The following is a 15,464-nucleotide window of genomic DNA, read 5'->3' as shown; positions in this document are numbered from 1 at the left end:
TCAGTGAGATCCACTAGTGATTGCCAGAGCTTGCGGTATGCATCCCTCTGCTAAACCCACAGTATCCAAGCCAGAAGGTAATAATTTAAATAATGAAAGATCACATTTTACCATCAAGCAAATTAGCCTCCATACACATGAACGACAAGTAATGAAAACTGAAACTAAAATCCATGGTGCTTGTACAGTAAATGACTTTGCATCACACTCGGTGTGACAGCTAGCATCAGAACTCCACAGAGAGACTAATTCCTAAGGAGATGGGACGACTTCCCTATGAAGAAAGGCTAAAGCGGCTAGGGCTCTTCAGCTCAGAGAAAAGGCGACTGAGGGGAGATACGATAGAGGCCTATAAAATAATGAGTGGAGTGGAACGGGGACATGTGAAATGTTTGTTTACTCTTTCCAAAAATACTAGGACTAGGAGGCATGCGATGAATTTACCGAGTAGTAAACTTAAAAGGAATTGGAGAAACAGCCATGCCTGCTTCCTCAGAGTTTGCAAAATATCTACTCTATGCTCACGCTTATTTCAATTCATAACCTTCCTTTACATAATGCTCACCTACATGCAAGCACATGGGCTTTACCAGTCAAACTGAGCCTGACAGGTTTTTTCATACAGTCTAAGATACTGTACATTTACAATTCCTATCAGCAGTACCATCAAAATTACTTGCAGCTGCCCAGAAATGACCTGCTGATTCCCTTCAGAAATCTACATCTAGCCAGTGGCCTGTGCTGTGAACTCTGCTTGATAGATCCAAATGTCTCAGTCCCCCTCACTGCCCCACAGCCATGACCCTGCTTTGTCTAAGAGATTCCTACTAGTTTCCAGGGTTGTGCTGCACTCTGCTGGCAAAACCCTGGAACTGCCAGTAAAGTGTTAAGCTAGATCATAACTTTTTATTCTATTTTATTTTATTTATCATTTTACTTAATTACATTCACATTTATCACATAAATGTAAGGAAATACAGAAATCAATATAAAAAGGAAAACATTTTCTCTCAACAATATATATTTACATAATTGTCCACAATTGGAAGATCCAAGATCAGGAAAACAATCTTAAAGAAAATAAGAAAAACTCAAAATGGTTAATCTTACACTTCACATTTTCTGAGGGAGGAAGGTTAATCGGTTATTGCAGCCGGTACAGTGGTAACTGAAGGAAGTTGCTGCAGAGGATTCTTCATCTGTTTCCACAAACTCTTAAGTAGAGGAGTGTGGTAGCCGTGTTAATCCATTCTTAAGGTTATCAATAGAAATCAAACAAAATAAAACATGGAAAAGAAAATAAGATGATACCTTTTTTATTGGACATAACTTAATACATTTCTTGATTAGCTTTCGAAGGTTGCCCTTCTTCGTCAGATCGGAAATAAGCAAATGTGCTAGCAAAATTATGTGCTAGCAAAACTCTTATAATTTCTTAGGTTCAGACAAATAAGTAATAAGGAAATAAAGCACTTATAAGGGAATCGCGCTAGGAAGGTCCCACCTAGGGCATTGATTGCTGGCTTAAAAGCCAAGACCTCACACCTCCCAGTCTGCGATTCCCTTGATGTGTCAGGAAATATATTCATCTTTAAACCCAAAAAACTATCAACCATGTATCGGAAATACAATTTCAAAACGTTGTTCCTATCCAATCAAAGACGAAAGTCACTAATAATATAACTCTATCTATAACTTCTGAATTTTCCAAAATGTCAGTTAAACTTACATCTCTTTTCTCTGATAAAGAAGATTTTAAAGGAAATATAATTTGTCACCAAAAGGTGGCTATCAAAAGGTATTAGCAAAGTATCAGAGAAATATTTCTTCAAAGCTAGATCATAACTTTTATGTTTCAATCTTTTTTATTGACAGGCAAACAACTCAAAACAACTGTATTCAGGCACACCTATTCATAGCTACAGGGCCGGTCTTAGGCAGAGGCGACCGAGGCGGCCGCATAGGGCCCCGCGCCTAAGGGGGCCCCACGCGGTGTGTCTCGCCTCTGCCTCGCTGACCACGCTCGTCTGCCCTCCACCCATGTCCCCGCGACGCGAGTCTCCTCGTTCCCCTGCTGCTCCCCCTCCCTCCAGCCACCTGAGACATCTCCCGTCTGACCCCCCCCCTCCCCGACCCGCCAAACGACCCTCTTCTGTCGCCCGCACCTCACTTGACCCGACCCAGCATTTTTAAAAAAAACCTTCAAGCGGCGGTGCCGGTGCCTCGCGTCTGAGGGCAGAAAACTCGCTTCGTCGTTGGCCGGCCTTCCCTCAAGTCCCGCCCTCTGATGTAACTTCCGCAAGGGCGGGACTTGAGGGAAGGCCGGCCAACGACGAAGCAAGTTTTCTTCCCTCAGACACGAGACACCGGCACCGCCGCTTGAAGGTTTTTTTTAAAAATGCTGGGTCGGGTCAAGTGAGGTGCGGGCGACAGAAGAGGGTGGTTTGGCGGGTCGGGGAGGGGGGGGTCAGACGGGAGATGTCTCAGGTGGCTGGAGGGAGGGGAAGCAGCAGGGGAACGAGGAGACTCGCGTCGCGGGACATGGGTGGAGGGCAGGGGGGACGGGGGGGTTTACTGGACATAGGTGGATAGCAGTTGGCAAGGGGGGCAGGAGGGTCGCTGGACATGGGGTGGATGGAGGGGAGGAGGGCTTCTGGACATAGGGGGAGGGCAGGGGGCACAGGAGGGTCACTGGACATGGGTGGAGGGCATAGGGGACAGGGAGGTTGCTGGACATGGATGGCAGGGGGGACAGGAGGGTCGCTGGACATGGGTGGATGGCAGGGGAGGGGGGTTCTGGACATAGGTGGATGGCAGGGAGGACAGGAGGGTCACTGGACATGGGTGGATGGAGGAGAGAGAAGAAATGCTGGACATGGATGGAGGCGAGGGAAGAGTGAGGAAGGAGATGAGGTGAGGGAAAAGGAAGAGAGGAGAAAAAGTGCACATGGATATAGAAAATAGGCAGAAGCTGGATCCACTGGACAGTCAAGTCTGCGGAGGACCCAGCTTTTACTTACGGATGTAGGGCAAGAAATGAAGAAGAAAGGCAGAAAGTAAAGAAATAAATGGAAAGGAAGCCCTGGAAACGGAGTTAAGAGGACAGATAGCAGCACAATCGGATACTGAGCCAGCATGATCAGAAAAACAAAGTCACCAGACAACAAAGGTAGAAAAAACTATTTTATTCAGGATTTATTAATTGGAATATGTTAGTTTTTGGAAATGTGCATCTGTGATATTTTTCATGTAAGTTTTAATTTTTGTAGTATTGCTACATACTGAGTCTGACTTCTTGAGGTAACTTTCCAGTTCAGTATTTTGCCTTCATGTGTTTTTCAGGTATGATCAAGGAAGGTGCAGTATTCTGCTAGTGTATAGTTTGCAGCCCTTTTTGTTTGTTTTTTTTCACTAGGTTGTGCACTGGTGTTTTAGAGCCCGGTGTAATTACAGTTGCCTTTCCACACCACGCATAAGGTTGTAGCTCGTCCTGTCCTTGGAATTAGTGCTGTTTATGGTTTGTTAAGGTTATGAGTGTGTTTTTGCACACGTTTGTGTATAGTGTTTTGCAGTGGAGAGATTGTGTGTTGGCCTTACTAAGGTGGCACCAAACATCGGAAAGGGTGTAGAGCCTAAATCATGACACACTATCTCTAAAAGGGTGTTTTGTGGCTCTACATGAGAATTGTGATATTATGATCCCTTGCTAGCTTCATATTGTTGATAATCTGCATTTTCCGTATGGCTGGTATATTGGTGTATAAGGTATTAATTGTGACTTTTTTTTTTTACTTTTTTTTTTCTGTGTGTTGTCAGACAATTATGGATGACAGAGTCGGAGTCTTCTTGAGTCAGAGAGTTGTGGTATATATTTTAAAACAATTTTAATACCTTGGTGGTCTATATGTTTTTATATTGTACATTATATTTTACATATCACTTTATTTTATTGTATATCTTTTCATTTCATTTTTATTTTATTGCATATATGGGTTACAGAGTAATAGGGGAATTTGAAAGTACTGAATCTTTTCTTAATATTTTTCCTTTATTCTCCTTTGTTATGAGAATTGGAACTACTAATTGTAGTGGACTTGAACTGAATAATTTCTGGGGAGGGGAGGTTTCATGATAGCATTGTGCTTATTATTTCAATCAGTTTTTTGTACAAGTTTAGCGTCATTTGTCTTTATTTGAAATTTCATAAATAAAAAAATGTTCTAAAAATGGAATAATTTTATCAATGGGGTGGAGCTAGGGTGGGGGTGGGGCTACGGTGGGGCGGGGCTATGGTGGGGTGGGGCATAGCTATAAGCCAACACAATTTTGTACACAAACCTTTTCTCAATCACTTTTCCTGTTTTATCGTGTTAACAGTGGTCAAACAATTGCCTTTTTTTCCTTTCCCTTCCCACCTCCCACCTTCCCTCCCTCCCCCCTTTTTCTTTTTCCTTTCCCCTCCCCCCCTCCCAACCTCCCTTTTGGGCTTGAACTACCTTCCTCCTAATCCTTCATATCAGCAACAGTTATAGTCTTAACTAATCATCTTGTTGAGTCTTATCTCACAAATTGTCTTTACAAGTTCAAAAGGTAACTCCGGGCTGCTGGGGTGAGTGTTGACCAAAAGGGAGCCCAGCATTGTTGGAATTTCTTCCCTGTGTCCGATTCTAGATTACGATTCCCTTGTCGCTCCAATCTCATTAAGTGCAACAAGGCCGACAGTCGCTCAAAAGAGCATGGTTCGGGATAAGGTATCTTTCAAAGATATCACCATAACAGGGAAGATAGAGTATCCTGATAGTGAGGTTGCAAAAGAGATTGTAGTAGATCGGGTATCTTTAAATAACAATAAAAATCAGACAAAAGATTGCCAATTAATACTGTCAAGTACTAAGCATGATGTACTTAGGAACAACAAACATAGTTTGAAATGTCTATATGCGAATGCCAGGAGCCTAAGAAATAAGATGGGGGAGTTGGAATATATTGCACTAAATGAAAAATTAGATATAATAGGCATCTCTGAGTCCTGGTGGAAGGAGGATAACCAGTGGGACACTGTCATACCGGGGTACAAATTATATCGTAGTGATAGGGTGAATCGGATTGGTGGAGGGGTAGCATTGTATATTAACGAGAGCCTTGAATCAAATAGATTGAAAATTCTGCAGGAAACAAAACACTCCTTGGAATCACTGTGGATTGAAATTCCATGTGCAAAGGGGAAAAGGATAGTGATAGGAGTGTACTACCGTCCGCCTGGCCAGGACGAACAGACGGATGCGGAAATGTTAAAGGAAATCAGGGACGCAAACAAACTGGGCAACACAATAATAATGGGGGATTTCAATTACCCGCATATAGACTGGGTTAATGTAACATCTGTACACGCAAGGGACATAAGATTTCTTGATGAAATCAAGGACAGCTTCATGGAACAGCTAGTTCAGGAGCCGACAAGAGAAGGAAAAATACTAGACTTAGTCCTTAGTGGTGCTCATGATCTAGTGCAGGGGGTAACGATACGAGGGCCGCTTGATAACAGTGATCATAATATGATCGGTTTTGATATTGGCATTGAAGGAAGTGAAACTAGGAAATCAAGTACGCTAGCGTTTAACTATAGAAAAGGTGATTATGACAAAATGAGAAAAATGGTGAAAAAAAGACTGAAAGGAGCAGCTCGCAGAGTAAAAAACTTGCATCAGGCGTGGATGCTATTTAAAAACACCATCCTGGAGGTTCAGGACAAATATATTCCACGTATTAGAAAAAAGGGAAAAAAGACTAAACGTCAGCCGGCGTGGCTAAACAGTAAGATAAAGGAAATCATTAGAGCCAAAAAAACAATCCTTCAGAAAGTGGAGAAGAGAACCAACTGAAAGTAACAGGATAGATCATAAGGAATGCCAAGCCAAATGCAAAGCGGAGATAAGGAGGGCAAAAAAGGACTTTGAGAAGAAATTAGCGTTGGAAGCAAAAATACATAGTAAAAATTTTTTTAGATACATTAAAAGCAGGAAACCGGCCAAAGAGTCGGTTGGGCCGCTGGACGAAAATGGTGTTAAAGGGGCGATCAAGGAGGACAAAGCCGTAGCGGAGAAATTAAATGAATTCTTTGCTTCGGTCTTCACCGAGGAGGATTTGGGGGGGACACCGGTGCCGGAAAGAATATTTGAAGCGGGGGAGTCGGAGAAACTAAACAAATTCTCTGTAACCTTGGAGGATGTAATGGGTCAGTTCAGCAAGCTGAAGAGTAGTAAATCACCGGGACCTGATGGTATTCATCCCAGAGTATTAATAGAACTAAAAAATGAACTTGCGGAGCTACTGTTAGAAATATGCAATCTGTCCCTAAAATCGAGTGTAGTACCGGAAGACTGGAGGGTAGCCAATGTTACTCCGATTTTTAAGAAGGGTTCCAGAGGAGATCCGGGAAATTATAGACCGGTGAGTCTGACGTCGGTGCCGGGCAAGATGGTGGAGGCTATTATTAAGAATAAAATTGCAGAGCATATACAAAAACATGGACTGATGAGACAAAGTCAGCACGGATTTAGTGAAGGGAAGTCTTGCCTCACCAATCTAATGCATTTTTTTGAGGGGGTAAGCAAACATGTGGACAATGGGGAGCCGGTTGATATTGTATATCTGGATTTTCAGAAGGCGTTTGACAAAGTGCCGCACGAAAGACTCCTGAAGAAATTGCAGAGTCATGGAATCGGAGGTAGGGTATTATTATGGATTAAGAACTGGTTGAAAGATAGGAAGCAGAGAGTAGGATTGCGTGGCCAGTATTCTCAGTGGAGGAGGGTAGTTAGTGGGGTCCCGCAGGGGTCTGTGCTGGGTCCGTTGCTTTTTAATGTATTTATAAATGACCTAGAGATGGGAATAACTAGTGAGGTAATTAAATTCGCTGATGACACAAAATTATTCAGGGTCGTCAAGTCGCAGGAGGAATGTGAACGATTACAGGAGGACCTTGCGAGACTGGGAGAATGGGCGTGCAAGTGGCAGATGAAGTTCAATGTTGACAAGTGCAAAGTGATGCATGTGGGTAAGAGGAACCCGAATTATAGCTACGTTTTGCAAGGTTCCGCGTTAGGAGTTACGGATCAAGAAAGGGATCTGGGTGTCGTCGTCGATGATACGCTGAAACCTTCTGCTCAGTGTGCTGCTGCGGCTAGGAAAGCGAATAGAATGTTGGGTGTTATTAGGAAGGGTATGGAGTCCAGGTGTGCGGATGTTATAATGCCGTTGTATCGCTCCATGGTGCGACCGCACCTGGAGTATTGTGTTCAGTACTGGTCTCCGTATCTCAAAAAAGATATAGTAGAATTGGAAAAGGTACAGCGAAGGGCGACGAAAATGATAGTGGGGATGGGACGACTTTCCTACGAAGAGAGGCTGAGAAGGCTAGGGCCTTTCAGCTTGGAGAAGAGACGGCTGAGGGGAGATATGATAGAAGTGTATAAAATAATGAGTGGAATGGATCGGGTGGATGTGAAGCGACTGTTCACGCTATCCAAAAATACTAGGACTAGAGGGCATGAGTTGAAGCTACAGTGTGGTAAATTTAAAACGAATCGGAGAAAATTTTTCTTCACCCAACGTGTAATTAGACTCTGGAATTCGTTGCCGGAGAACGTGGTACGGGCGGTTAGCTTGACGGAGTTTAAAAAGGGGTTAGATAGATTCCTAAAGGACAAGTCCATAGACCGCTATTAAATGGACTTGGAAAAATTCCGCATTTTTAGGTATAACTTGTCTGGAATGTTTTTACGTTTGGGGAGCGTGCCAGGTGCCCTTGACCTGGATTGGCCACTGTCGGTGACAGGATGCTGGGCTAGATGGACCTTTGGTCTTTCCCAGTATGGCACTACTTATGTACTTATGTACTTATGTACTTATCTTGGTTCTCCATTGCCGTCCCGCGGGCGGTTTGGCTGTATTCCATTCAGTCAAGATAACGTGTTTGGCTATGATGGCAGCTTTGAGTACGAACTCTTTGAGCCCTCTGGGGCTAGGTGCACTTAGCCTCGGCTGACCAAATAATAAACCCACTTCACATGTCCAAGTTGTATTCCATATCCGCGAAAGATAAGTTGTAATATCTTTCCAAAATTTCTCCACACTCTGACAACTCCAGAACACGTGTCCAAGCGTCGCTCCTTCTGTTCCACATTTCGGGCATGAGCCCCACGGGGATATTCCCATATGAAAAGCTCTTCGAGGGGCTTCATAAAGCCGGAGTGCAAATTTATATTGTAATTCCCAGTGACTTGCTGCTTTGGTTAGCTGTCTGATGGAAAGAATATGTACTTGCAATTGTGAAGCCTGTAATCTAATCGGCAGTTCTTTATTCCATTGTTCAGCCAGTCCTATATAGTCCAACTCTGCTGCGGTATTTCGAATATGCCGGTGGTGATAAGTAAGTGGGACTTTTTGTTGCGCCTCCATGGAGAATGCTGATGCCAGTTCTTCCTGGATGTCCTCTGCCAACCATTCCCACGGTAAGGCATCCACGTAGTGCTTGAGCTGTCTGTAATGAAATTCGTCGTTTGTGGTCAGTCCAAATTCCTTCTGTAGTTCGGGAAACGATTTCATTTTGCCTTCACGACTGAGCACCTGCAGGAGATACGTCACTCCTTTATTTTTCCATCTGTGGAAGACCGCATACATGTTCCCGGGTGTAAAACTACTATTTCCACATATGGACCTGAATGGCGTTACTCTAGATGAGAATTTATGCAACCGACATATCCAGTTCCATGTGGCCTTGGCTGACGGCATTATCCATGAATATCTTAAGATTTCTGGTATAGGGCCGCCCCCTATGTGGAGGTAGTCTGTGAAGTGAGTCTCTGGTACTGCTTGTAGTTCCAAACACGTGTTGGAGAACTCTTCTGTTCCACGGAACCAATCGTTAATGTGGCGCATTCCACAAGCGACAGTCATGTGTCGTACGCTCAGTAATCCTAGACCTCCGTTTTCCACTTGGTGTTGGTAGACATGGGCAGACGTGCCTTTTTCTCCTGCCAGAGGAATTTCTGTTACATTTTGTTTAATAACCGTAGAAATAAAAGGTCCAAAATTTCCACAAACGTTCAACACAAAAGAGAAACGAGTGGAAACACAATTCCAAGAGATCAAGCCAGGATAAGAGGTGAGATGCTAGGGCCCATGGAAGGAAGGACTGAAGCCCTAGCATATGCCTTCACCGAATACTTCTAGCTGATATGACCTGGCTGAGAGACTACACTTTTACAAGCTCCTTTGTCTGTCAGTATATCCCCTGTGCCACTACTGATTGACCCCTGATGAAGGTTTTTTTAAAAACCGAAACACGGACCCTGTTGGGTCCTCAATAAAGTTTTTTGGAGCATCTCACTTCTTATCCTGGCTTGATCTCTTGGAATTGTGTTTCCACTCGTTTCTCTTTTACATTTTGTTTAATGCCAGTTCATCTTTTCTCTTTAGGTAAAGTGGAATGGTTTGGAACACGTATAGCCATTTGGGTATAATGCTCATGTTATAGAGGGCTATCCGTGATCTCCACATAACCAACCTGTCTCTTTTAATAACCTCTTAACATTCTCTTTATAAAGTATTCCCAGATCCGCTGGTAACTTTATTCCCAAATATGTGATTGGTCTCTGGGTCCACGTTAAACGTTGTGGACCTTCCCAGGTTCCCACTGCCTCTGCATGGACTGGGAGAATGTACGATTTGGTGTAGTTTAATCTGGATCCTGAGTATCTCCCAAACCCTTCTATTCTATCCAAGAACCTCTGGGGTGGGTCAGAAATAATAAAAGATCATCTGTGTATGCAAATACTTTCAGTTGATGGCCCACTACCTCAATTCCCTGTATTTCTTTATCTTGCATTAAATGTCGTAATAGTGGTAGATCATAACTTTAAATGAACAACTCATCTCACATTCCGCTTCTCCGCCCTCAAACACATAGAAAACCTTGTGCAAAAAAGGTAATGGAAGTGAAATGAGAGAGCTTCGAGCCAAAGACGAGGTCAGAATTAACTGAACTGTGCAAGGTGGACACCCCACTGAAATAAATGGCGCCAAGAGTATACTGTAGGTTAGAATGAGACTTCACCTGAGCTACTAATGAATCAGGGGCGTAGCCAGACCTTGCAGTGGGAGGGGCCAGAGCCTGAGGTAGGGAGGGGAGCACATTTTGGTCCACCACCTCGCCGCACCCTACCCATTGTCGAATTAAATACCTTGGCTGGAAGGGGTCCCAACCCCCGCCAGCTGAAGCCTTGTCCAGCGCTGGTCTCCGGCGCTGCCACATTGCCTACTCTGCTTTCTCTTCCCCTCATGCCCTGCATGCTCCTTTTAGTGAAACTGTAGCCAGATTAAAACTTACCTATTTAAAGTCCTGAATTATAGTGACACCAACGGGCACCCTAGGGGGCACTGCAGTGGACTTCACAAATTGCTCCCAGGTGCATAGCTCCCTTACCTTCGGTGCTGAGCCCCCCACCCCAAAACCCACTCCCCACAACTGTACACCACTACCATACCCTAAGGGATAAAGGGGGGCACCTACATGTGGGTACAGTGGGTTTCGGGTGGGTTTTGAAGGGCTCACATTTACCAGCACAAGTGTAACAGGTGGGATGGGGGGGAGGATGGGCCTGGGTCCGCCTGCCTGAAGTGCACTACACCCACTAAAACTGCTCCAGGGACCTGCATACTGCTGTCAGGGAGCTGGATATGACATTTGAGGCTGGCATAGAGGCTGAAAAAATTTATTTTTAATTTTTTTTTTAAGGGTGGGAGGAGGTTGGTGACCACTGGGGGAGTAAGGGGAGGTCATCCCCGATTCCCTCCGGTGGTCATCTGGTCAGCTCGGGCACCTTTTTGAGGCTTGGTTGCAAGAAAAAATGGACCAAGTAAAGTCGGCCAAGTGCTCGTGAGGGAAGCCCTTCTTTTTTCCATTATCCGCCCAGGACGCCCATCTCTTAAGCACGCCCCAGTCCCGCCTTCGCTACGCCTCCGACACGCCCCCCATGAACTTTGGTTGTCCCTGCAACGGACTACAGTTGAGGGCGCCCAAAATCAGCTTTCGATTATGCCGATTTGGGCGACCCTGTGAGAAGGACGCCCATCTCCCGATTTGTGTCGGAAGATGGGCGCCCTTCTCTTTCGAAAATGCCCCTGACAGTGAACAAGATTGTAACTTGAATTGATGCCTATATCTGCATTGCTTAACAGACCTATGATGCAACACCAAACACAAAACACCAGGATTAATATAAGTCAATTCACAGAGCTGCCCTTCCTTAACTGTATATAGTAACATAGTAAATGACGGCAGAAAAAGACCTGCATGATCCATCCAGTCTGCCCAACAAGACAAACTCATATGTGCTACTTTTTGTGTATACCCTACTTTGATTTGTACCTGTCCTCTTCAGGGCACAGACCGTATAAGTCTGCCCAGCACTAGCCCCGCCTCCCTCCACCGGCTGTGCCACCCAATCTCGGCTAAGCTCCTTAGGATCCATTCCTTCTGAACAGGATACATTTATGTTTATCCTACGCATGCTTGAATTCTGTTACCGTTTTCATTTCCACCACCTCCCGCGGGAGGGCATTCCAAGCATCCACTACTCTCTCCGTGAAAAAATACTTCCTGGCATTTTTCTTGAGTCTGCCCCCCCTTCAATCTGATTTCATGTCCTCTCGTTCTACCGCCTTCGCACCTCCGGAAAAGGTTCGTTTGCGGATTAATACTTTTCAAATATTTGAACGTCTGTATCATATCACCCCTGTTTCTCCTTTCTTCCAGAGTATACATGTTCAGGTCATCAAGTCTCTCCTCATACGTCTTGTAACGCAAATCCCTTACCATTCTCGTAGCTTTTCTTTGCACCGCTTCAATTCTTGTTACGTCCTTCGCAAGGTTCGGCTAGTTTTTCTTCAACTAGTGGTATCCATTTGCAACTCATCCATCTGATCCGTGAGAGTCATTCAACTGCAACCCAGTGGTCCAAACAAAAGGTGAAATGTTTATGTGACCGTAATTTATGATTGGGTTCATCATTAGACAGACTAAGCAGTTGCCTAGAGCAGCGGCTTCTGTGGAGGGGGTGGGGGAAGGACAGTAAAAAGCAGTAGCAGTGAAAGCAAAAGAATAAGTTCTGACCACCACACTATCTGAAAGAATTGTCAGGGCAACTGCGTTTTACTGTCTTCCGCCCCCTCCCCCCACCCCCCGAGGCTGCAGCTCTAGGCAACTGCTTAGTCTGTCTAATGATTAACCCAATCATAAATTACAGTCACATAAACATTTAGTCCTAGGGTATAAAACAGTAGACTGCAGTTCACGAAAACATCAAAGTCATGAAGACAAAATTGCACGAACTGTCAAAAATGAAAGTCGCCCAAATTTACCCCTCCAAACTTTTATAGCCTATATCTCTGTTATGTGTAACCCCATTTTAAGTATCTTTTCACTCAGCAGGTAGCAAATGTTCAGTTACAAGGGGCTTGAATGGAATTCAGAGAGTCACAAGACTAAAGACTTCTACAGTCTGTGCCCTGAGATTGGCAGGGACAAATCAAACTCAGGTATAAAGTATCACATGCCATGTAAAATTATCTTGTTGGGCAGACTGGAAGGACCGTACAGGTCTTTATCTGCCTTCATTTACTATGTTACTCTTTGGGGTTCTACATGGAACGTTGCTACCAATTGGGATTCCAGAATCTTGTAAGTCTTTAGAATTCCAGAATCTTTAGAACTTTTAGTACAAGAACAGTACTGGGCAGACTTGTACGGTCTGTGCCCTGAGACAGGCAAGGACAAATCAAACTCAGGTATACATATAAAGTATCACATACCGTGTAAAATGAGTTTATCTTGTTGGGAAAGACTGGATGGACCGTCATTTACTATGTTACTCTTTGGGGTTCTACATGGAATGTTGCTACTAATTGGGATTCCAGAATCTTGTAACTCTTTAGGATTCCAGAATCTTCAGAACTTTTAGTACAAGAACAGTGCTGGGCAGACTTCTAGGGTCTGTGCCCTGAAAATGGCAAGGACAAATCAAACTCGGGTATAAGCTATCGCATAAAGTGATAAACCATGAGTTTATTTGTTGGGCAGACTGGATGGAACGTACAGGTCTTTATCTGCCGTCATTTACTATGTTACTATAAAGGTTCACCTAGGACAATTAATACCCGTGCACCAGTCCTGAAACTTTGGCATGGAAATGGTAGACATAAATCGTTTGTTTAGTCTTTCCAAAAATACAAGGACTAGGAGGTATGCAATGAGGCTACTGAGTAGCAAATTTAAAACAAATCGGAGAACAGTTTTCTTCACCCAACGCATAATTAAACTCTGGAATGCGTTGCCGGAGAACATGGTGAAGGCGGTTAGCTTAACAGAGTTTAAAAAGGGGTTAGACGGTTTCCTAAAGGACACGTCCATAAACCACTACTAAATGGACTTGGGAAAAATCCACAATTCCAGGAATAACATGTATAGAATGTTTGTACGTTTGGGAAGTTTGCCAGGTGCCCTTGGCCTGGATTGGCCGCTGTCGTGGACAGGATGCTGGGCTCAATGGACCCTTGGTCTTTTCCCAGTGTGGCATTACTTATGTACTTATGGAATTCATTGCCAGAGAATGTGGTAAAAGCAGTTAGCTTAGCAGGGTTTAAAAAAAAGGTTTGGACATGTTCCTAAAAGAAAGGTCCTTAAGCCATTATTATGATGAACTTGGGAAAATCCACTGCTTATGTCTTTGCACTTTTGAGATCTTTTGCCAGATCCTTATGACTGGAATTGGTCACTGTTGGAAACAGGATAGTGGGCTTGACAGACCTTTGGTCTGTCCCAATATGGCAATGCTTATGTACTTAAAAAGAGGAAAACACGACTGTTCTCAGATAGCTGAGGGTGTTTCCATTTTTTGTGAGGTCGGAGCTATGCTTGAGAGGAAAATGGCAGGGCAGAGTTAGGCAGGTTGATTGATGATGGGTTCCCTAGATGGTTTGTGTGGTATATGATGGATTAGTTAAAGCAGACAATATTCCACCCGCTTGGCATTTCGATTACCAAGGACACTGTTGTCTAACAGGCCTTGTAAAGTGTCTGCATGATTTTGTGTGCACTGGTATCCATATCCATCTGCACTGATTTGTTGACTCCTGACGCAGGCGCCCCCACGCCGAAATGCAGACATTGCTTTTTCCCCTTGAGTTGGAACTGTATTGGTCCTCTCCTGCTTTCTTTTTTGCTCTCTGCCTTGATTCCTTGGGGTTTCCTCTTCTTTTCCTTGGTTTTGATTGTATTTTAATGTACACCATATTGAGCAATTGTGTATTTAGAACTATGGGTATAAGCTTGTTTACATCATTCAATTGAAGTAGGGTTCATCAAAGCATTTTAATGTATTAATTGGAGTTTGGACTGTTTTCCTAATATCCTTCCCTAACTGACCAGAGCTGTTGGTCATTGCGCTCCATATGTATCTGTAGTGGGAGAGAAAAATACCCCTTCATAGCAAGTATGGCCTCAGAGATTAACCCAGTCTTTGATGGCACCCATTAATTGATTGTGGCTTCAGGAGTACCTCTAACTTTGCAAGTGACGTGTTTATGGAAGCGTATATGAAAATGATATTCCCTTCTAGAATATCAGGGGAGGAAACCATCTAATGCAGTGATGTCATTTTTGAGCATAAATCCCCATCATGTAGAAGGGATTTTGTCCCTTCGAAAAACTACACTGGCTCCCACTCAAAGAAGGCATCACGTTCAAAATTTGCTCCCTAGTTCACAAAATCATTCACGGAGATGCACCAGCCTACATGTCAGACCTGATAGACCTACCACCCAGGAATACCAAAAAATCATCCCGCACATTCCTTGATCTGCACTTCCCTAACTGCAAAGGTCTAAAATACAAAGTAATGCACGCATCAAACTTCACCTACTTAAGCACACAGTTATGGAACGCACTGCCGCGCAACTTAAAAATGACCTAAGAACTATCGAACTTCCGCAAACTACTGAAGACCCATCTCTTTAACAAGGCTTACCACAAAGACCAACCAATGTGAATATACATATCTCCTCCACACATAGTTAGAACTGCCTTATAATATCTGCTTGTTATACTACTGTCGTGATTGTTATTATCATATTGCCAAAGATTCTTCTGTTACACTAAATGTCTATTTTTATTATATTTCCACTACTCATGATGTATTGTAAGCCACATTGAGCCTGCAAAGAGGTGGGAAAATGTGGGATACAAATGCAATAAATATCCTGAGGAGAGGTCAAGGCTCAAGGTCAGAGCTGTTGTAATCCTAGGAGTGTGGTCCTTGGATCAGGAGGACTGAAGTTTGAAGAAGGTACATCTTGTGTCTAATGAAGTCTTCCTACCTGGAAAGGGTCGAGGCTCAACTGTGGTG

The sequence above is a fragment of the Microcaecilia unicolor genome, chromosome 10 (genome assembly GCF_901765095.1).
Source record: "Microcaecilia unicolor chromosome 10, aMicUni1.1, whole genome shotgun sequence".
In the NCBI taxonomy this organism is placed as follows: Eukaryota; Metazoa; Chordata; class Amphibia; order Gymnophiona; family Siphonopidae; genus Microcaecilia; species Microcaecilia unicolor.
Note: the sequence above shows the minus strand (reverse complement) of the source record.